Source organism: Otolemur garnettii, unplaced genomic scaffold (assembly GCF_000181295.1).
Source record: "Otolemur garnettii isolate 467f Iridium unplaced genomic scaffold, OtoGar3 scaffold00094, whole genome shotgun sequence".
Classification (NCBI taxonomy): domain Eukaryota; kingdom Metazoa; phylum Chordata; class Mammalia; order Primates; family Galagidae; genus Otolemur; species Otolemur garnettii.
The window spans coordinates 2,898,086-2,904,896 of NW_003852489.1; the positions used below are offsets into that span (position 1 = coordinate 2,898,086).

The 6,811-nt window shown below is 44.0% G+C and overlaps 1 protein-coding gene, 2 non-coding genes and 1 pseudogene across 3 annotated transcripts in view; all 4 read right to left on the bottom strand.

The window, feature by feature from the left end:
• TEX14 (testis expressed 14, intercellular bridge forming factor) overlaps positions 1-6,811 on the bottom strand; it is a 110,035-nt gene that overhangs the window by 97,419 nt on the left and 5,805 nt on the right. The gene's annotated exons all lie outside the window — the stretch shown is intronic.
• LOC111727135 lies at positions 965-1,126 on the bottom strand. The gene has a single exon (XR_002774761.1). It is a non-coding gene; the product is annotated as a U1 spliceosomal RNA (small nuclear RNA).
• Positions 3,364-3,494, bottom strand: LOC111727111 (annotated as a pseudogene).
• On the bottom strand, positions 4,452-4,615 carry LOC111727131. Its single transcript, XR_002774758.1, has one exon. It is a non-coding gene; the product is annotated as a U1 spliceosomal RNA (small nuclear RNA).

A 6,811-nucleotide genomic window follows, 5' to 3' on the forward strand; every position in this document is an offset into this window, starting at 1 on the left:
ATATTATCTCAGCAAGTATGATGGCAGTCCTTTTTCCAAGTTACTTTGTAATGATTTTAAACAAAGTGATAATGCCATTGGTAATGATCATGATATTCCTGTATCAGCTGAAAATTTTTCAAGCATTTCACTGGGCTTTTTTTTTTTGGAGACAGAGTCACTTTGTCACCCAAGGTAGAGAACTCTGCTGTCACAGCTCACAGCAATCTCCAGCTCTTGGGCTTAAGCGATTCTCTTGCCTCAGAGGTCTCCCGAGTAGCTGGGACAACAGGCACCTGCCACAGCGCCTGGTTATTTTTTGTTGCAGTTTGGCTGGTGCCGGGTTTGAACCTGCCACCCTCGGTATATGGTGCCAGCGCCCTACTCACTGAGCCACAGGTGCTGCCCTTTCCCCTCATTTTAAAAGAGATTAAGTGTCTGAGGCAGCACTGCGCCTGGGGTACATACATAACGAATAAGTAAATCCACCCTGGCTTTAGGGGCAACTTGGGTGGATAGCAAGGTATTTCACAAGAGAAAGAGTTGAAGTACCAGGGAGGGCAGGGCATTCTAGGACCAGCAGGAAGTAACATATCAAGGATGGAAACTTTTTTAAAAATAAAGCACTAAGTAAAAGTTACAACAAGTTTTGTTCAATACACTGTAATGTAAATAGCACTGGACTACAAGCATTGAGCAGGATCAGCAACCGAAGGGAAAATGACAACTGACATTGATTTGAATATCATGATTTATTTTAAGATAAGCTTTATTTATTTTTGCCATTTTTTGGCCGGGCTGGGTTTGAACCCACCACCTCTGGCATATGGGACCAGCGCCCTACCCTTTTGAGCCACAGGAGCCACCCAGAACATCATGGTTTATTTACCACGGCCAGCACCCGAAAACACATACCATCACCTAGTTCTCTGTTAAAAAAAGAAAACAAAATTCAACTAACCCTTGCAAAACCTATAACCAGAACCACGAGATAGTGCGAATGCAGTCCCCCTCTACCACAAATTATGCAGTAGAGTTTCCCGCATTCGGGAAACCACAGACATCAGCACATTCACATGTCATGGAGAAGCTTTAACCTGGGAAAACCACCTTCATCATCACGGCTTCTCCTCTGCCAGGTAAGTATAATTCAAGTCTGACCCCAGCAAAACATGGTGCAGTGCACATCACTATTAAGCTCTGGGTCACTCCTAAAATGACTCTGGACTTTATCCACTTATTGCAAACAAAGAAAAATAGTATTTGGTACAGTATCTTAATATTAGTGATGAGATGAGGTGCGTATCTTTCCAAAGAACGCACTTCCTTTTTCTTTTTTTGAGACAGAGCCTCAAGCTGTCTCCCTTGGCATAGTGCTGTGGCATCACAACTCACAGCAACCTCAAACTCCTGAGCTTAAACAATTCTCTTGCCTCGGCCTCCCAAGTAGCTGGGACTGCAAGTGCCTGCCACAATGTCTGGATATTTTTTGGTTGTAGTTTTCATTGTTGTTTGGCAGGCCTGGGCTAGATTCGAACCTGCCAGCTCTGGTGTATGTGGCTGGCGCCTTAGCCGCTTGAGCTACAAGCGCTGAGCCAGAACACACTTCCAAAAGGCACTGAATCGTCAATCTACACACTCCAAAGAACATACTCCACCTCCCAACGTATACCTGCTGTCCTGGCAGCTACATTCCCTTCAACCCACTGCATCACACCCTCAGGAGGACTTCCAACCACTAGTTCCTCCTCTTTCCACCTGCTAGGTGACATCCGTCAGCCGATTTTCATGACAAAAGTCTACTGTCTCCCAACTTTTGGTGTACCTGAAGGATTTTGTATCTCCCCATGTAGAGTGTTCCCTTCAGCAAATGGAACTGAATGAGCTTTTCATCACAAGCCAACTTTTTAACTTCTTAGTCTCCACTCCAGCCCAGCACTGTTTCCTCCTATTCCAAGAGGGGGAGCAGTGCTTCTAGTGTGGTTGGAGTATTGCAAAGTGAGGATTTTGGGATCCAAGATAAATAGGCTGCAATCCAGTGTCACACTTTGCTACTTTAGATTAGCTTCTAGCCTCTTAATTTGTTCCTCAGTTTGTGAAATATGCAGACTGACCTTCTTGTGAGGATTAAACCAAATAAATTAGCAAAAGCAACACCCTAAACCATAATTGTAACATAAGTCAGGCAACCCAGGAAAAACCCTAAAGCAGTGTTTTCAACCTTTTTTTTATCTCACCGCACAGGTGAACCTACTGTTAAACCTCCACAGCATAAATTATGTTGATCAAAAAACAGAGTAAAAGGCTCAGCGTCTGGCTAGGGGCCCGTGGCTTAAGTGGCTAAGGCGCCAGCCACGTACACCTAAGGTGGTGGGTTCGAATCCAGCTCGGGCCCGCCAAACAACAATAATGGCTGCAACCAAAAAATAGCTGAGTGTTGGGGTGGGCACCTGTGGTCCCAGCTATTTGGGAGGCTGAGGCAGGAGACTCGCTTGAGCCCAGGAGTTGGAGGTTGCTGTGAGCAATGAAGCCATGTCACTCTACCCAGGGGGACAGCTTGAGGCTCTGTCTCAAAAAAAAAAAAAGGCTCAGCACCTGTGGCTCAAGCGGCTAAAGTGCCAGCCACATACACCAGAGCTGGCGCGTTCAAATCCAGCCCAGGCCACCTCAAACAATGAGGGCTGCAACCAAAAAATAGCTGGATGTTGTGTCAGGCACCTGTAATCCCAGCTACTAGGGAGGCGGAGGCAAGAGAATCACTTGAGCCCAGGAGTTGGAGGTTGCTGTGAGCTGTGATGCCACAGACTCTACCCAAGGTGACAGCTTGAGGCTGTCTCAAAAAAAAAAAAAAAGAGATACAGAGTAAAAAAAAAAAGAATATGGGGCAACACCTGTGGCTCAACAGTGTAGGGTGGTGGCCCCATATACTGGAGGTAACAGGTTCAAACCCAGCCCCCGCCAAAAAAAAAGAATACACTCACTGTGCTTTGAACTTCTTCCAAAAATATTTAATTAATGATCCTTAAAACTTTTTCATGGCACACCAGTGTGCCGCGGTACACTAGTTGAAGATCACTGCCCCAAAGCAAATCAAGAAATACTAACCGGTAACATCTATTGAATGCTTACTGTGGCCCCTAAACTTTACACTTAATCCTCACAATTTTCAGATAGGAAGTAGAATCATTCCCACTTCAGATTAAAAAATCCTGAGGTATGGCTGGGCACAGTAGCTCACACCTGTAATCCTAGCACTTGGGAGGCCAAGGCAGGTGGATTGCCTGAGCTCACAGGTTTGAGACCAGCCTGAGCAAACTTTCAGATCATAGTTTACAGTTCAGAGTACAAGACTAAAAAGGCAGTAGTATCTGTCTTTAAGGAAGACAAGAAATAGCACAAATACATGCCTCCACTACCACAAATCATGCAGTCAAGTTTTCCACTTCTGGAGTGCAACAGATGAACCACACCCTGGAACATTTGTGATCATGGCATCTCCCCTGCCAGGTAAATATGAGCTGTACCCACAGCATGGCATCTGACCCTCAGATTCCAAACACATCACATATAGGGTTGATCTCCTTGCACAAGTCCTAGCCTGTCACAACTTAAAGACATTTCCAAATTATAACAGCCAGACAACATTTTGGACCTAGAATAGTTGTAAAATCCTACCATACGTAGTATAGTGTGCATAAGACCAGAAAACACCATACTCATCTACATACCCCAAGTCCCTTTTGGGGATATCAAAAGCCCCTGAGGAATTGGAGTGGCTTTGAAAATGGAGGAAAGGGGTCACAAACAAGGAATGTAGGCTGCCTCTTGAACTTCCCCTCCAGTCTCCTGAAGAACACCCCCTAAACTTCTGAGTGCTTTAAACGTTAAAACACTTTGTGTAGCTTTAAGTCACTAATTCTGTGGTAACCATTTACAGAACTATCTAATGGGGAAAGGGGTTGTAAGGAATATGTATTGGATTCCATGGTAGAGAAACAAACTAATCCCATATATTCAGTCTTGGCTTTAAAACCCTACCTGCTGGAGATCATTGTCTCACTCAAATACCAGAGTCCCATCCATAACTAGGAGATAAATAAACAGCATGTATACATAAAAATATACAATTATGGACAATGGAAACTAAGATAAGTAGGAAGTTTGAAGGAAGATAAGAAAAAATTTCCCTGAGGGTGGTGCATTAGTGGCCTGAGTGGGGAGGGTGCCAGCCCCCTATACTGAAGTGGTGGATTCGAACCTGCCTCCAGCCAAATTGCAACAACAAAAAAAAGCTGGGTGCTCTGGTAGATATCTGCAATCTCACCTACTCAGGTGGGCTGAGGCAAGACAACCACCATAAGTAACAAATCGCTTAAAGATAACCCAAAAATAAAACAGAAAGTGAAAGAAATACGCCTAGTCAACTACAATAGGACAAAAAAACCAAACCTTTATTTTTTCACAGGCAAAACCAGGGGATAGCGCGAACGCAGTCCCCCACTACCACAAATTATGCAGTTGAGTTTCCCACATTTGGGGAAATCACAGGGGTCAGCACAGCCGGAGTGCAATGGATGAGCCTCACCCTGGGAAAACCACCTTCATGATCATGGTATCTCCCCTGCCAGGTAAGTATGAGTTAGTGATCCTGCCAGGTCCAACACCTTTAGATTAAAACCACTCTTAATTAGGGTCATTTTTCTCATGCGGTTCATTAAGCAACTCGTTTCTGAAATGAAAACTTTCCAACTGTAATTACCAGCAACAATAATTTTGTATATCTTGATATGTCAAAATCGTAGGTAACATAGGGCCTACATTACAAATGACCAGCAGTCATTGCGCCTTATCTACATGTTCCACACCCCTTTTGCTGATCTCATTCAGCTTGTAGTCTTCCTAGTAGAGGAAGGCTTGGAGATGTTACTGAAACAAAACTTAAAGACGCTTTACAGATTAAAATGTAAACATGTAAACTTGCTCCTGCCTTTGAGGATTTGGTGCTAATGATGTCACTGTGATTTGCTGAGACAAAAGCAGCATGCTACCACGCCCTCCTCAGTCCCAGTAACTTCTGACACAGTTAAGCCTCTATACAGGTAATTTGAGTGAGCAAGTCTGACAAGATGAAATTTGGTAAAAGTACCTTTGAAAATCTAGTCTATGTATAGGTTGTCAGTCAAAAGCGTCAAGTGTAAGTACAAAATGGTCTTTCAAACACATAGGAAATTCTTACTTGAAAGATCAAGTGCACAAATGCTATTTTGCGTGTGTGTGTGTGTCCAGAAGAGCTCTGTTTATGTTGTCCAGGCTCACAAACCAATTCTAATTTTACTTTTTTTTTTCTTTTTTGAGACAGAGTCTTACTATGTTGCCCTTGGTAGAGTGATATGACATCACAGTTCACAGCAACCTCAAACTCTCCATCGTAAGCAATTCTCTTGCCTCAGCCTCCCAAGTAGCTGGGACTACAAGCACCCACCACAATGCCCCGCTATTTTTTGTTGTTGTGGTGCAGTTGTCATTGTTGTTTGGGAGGCCCAGGCTGGGTTCAAACCCACCAGCTCCGGTGCATGTGGCTGACGCCCTAGCCGCTGAGCTACAGGTGCACAGCCCTAATTCTAACTTTCAATAAAACAAACTATGAAAAGCTCGCTGAGCGCCCCCCTTTACACTCGGATTTCATAAACAACCCTGACCTTTGGAAACCTCCGTAATTTTATAGGTGCCCTTAAACCTCCGTACTCAACACCACAAGTCAAAGGTTATCTTCTTTTTCACAGAAGTTTCAGAAATCCAGAATAAGACTACTGGAGAGTTGACTCTATAAGAAACTCCTGAGCCTATTATTAGACTCGTCAAAAAAGAGCAAATCCTACGTCAGGCAATGGTTACTAATTTGCCGTATTTATGACCACCTCATAAATATTATTGCTCTTCTCAACCCTCTCCTTCCTTCCTCACTCTAACCTAGAGAGTTACCAAGTTCAACAGCTATCTCTCCAAGATGTCACCAGAATTACCCTATCTCCCAAATCTTTTGTCTTATGCCATTCTCTCCCCTGCCAAAAGAAATCAGGCAGATTATATCTTTAAAATAGGAAGAAATTATGGTGCTAAAATTTTTTTTATTAAAGATTAACAAGAGGCAAGGCACGGTGGCTCACACCTGTAATACTAGTACTCTGGGAGGCTAAAGTAGGCAGACTGCTTGAACTCAGGAGTTTGAGACCAGCCTAACCAAGAGTGAGACCCTATCTCTACTAAAAACAGAAAAGAAAAAAAAAAAACCGAAACCAAAAATACTAGCCAGTAGTTGTGGTGGGCACTTGTAGTCCTAGCTACTTGAGAGGCTGAGGCAAGAGAATCGCTTGAAACCAAGAGTTTGAGGTTGCTATGAGCTATAAGCTATGGCGCTCTGCCCACAGCCACAAGAGTGAGACTGTCAATAAATAAATAACAGTTAGCAAGCAATAACTGAGAACATAAAACTGGCTGAGGCCAGGCACTGTGGCTCACACCTATAATCCTAGCACTGTAGGAGGCTGAGGTGAGTGGATTACTTGAGCTCATGAGGTTGAGACCAGCCTGAGCAAAATAGAAAAACTGAGGCAAGAGGATTGCTCGAGCCCAAGAGTTGGAGGCTGCTATGAGGTATGATGCCACAGCACTCTACCCAGGGTAACTGCTTGAGACTCTGTCTCAAAAATAAAAGAAAAGTGGCTGAGGGGCGGCACCTGTGGCTCAAAGGAGTACAGCACTGGCCCCATAATGCTGGAGGTGGTGGGTTCAAACCCAGCCATGTCCAAAAAGAAAAGTGACTGAGGCTCGG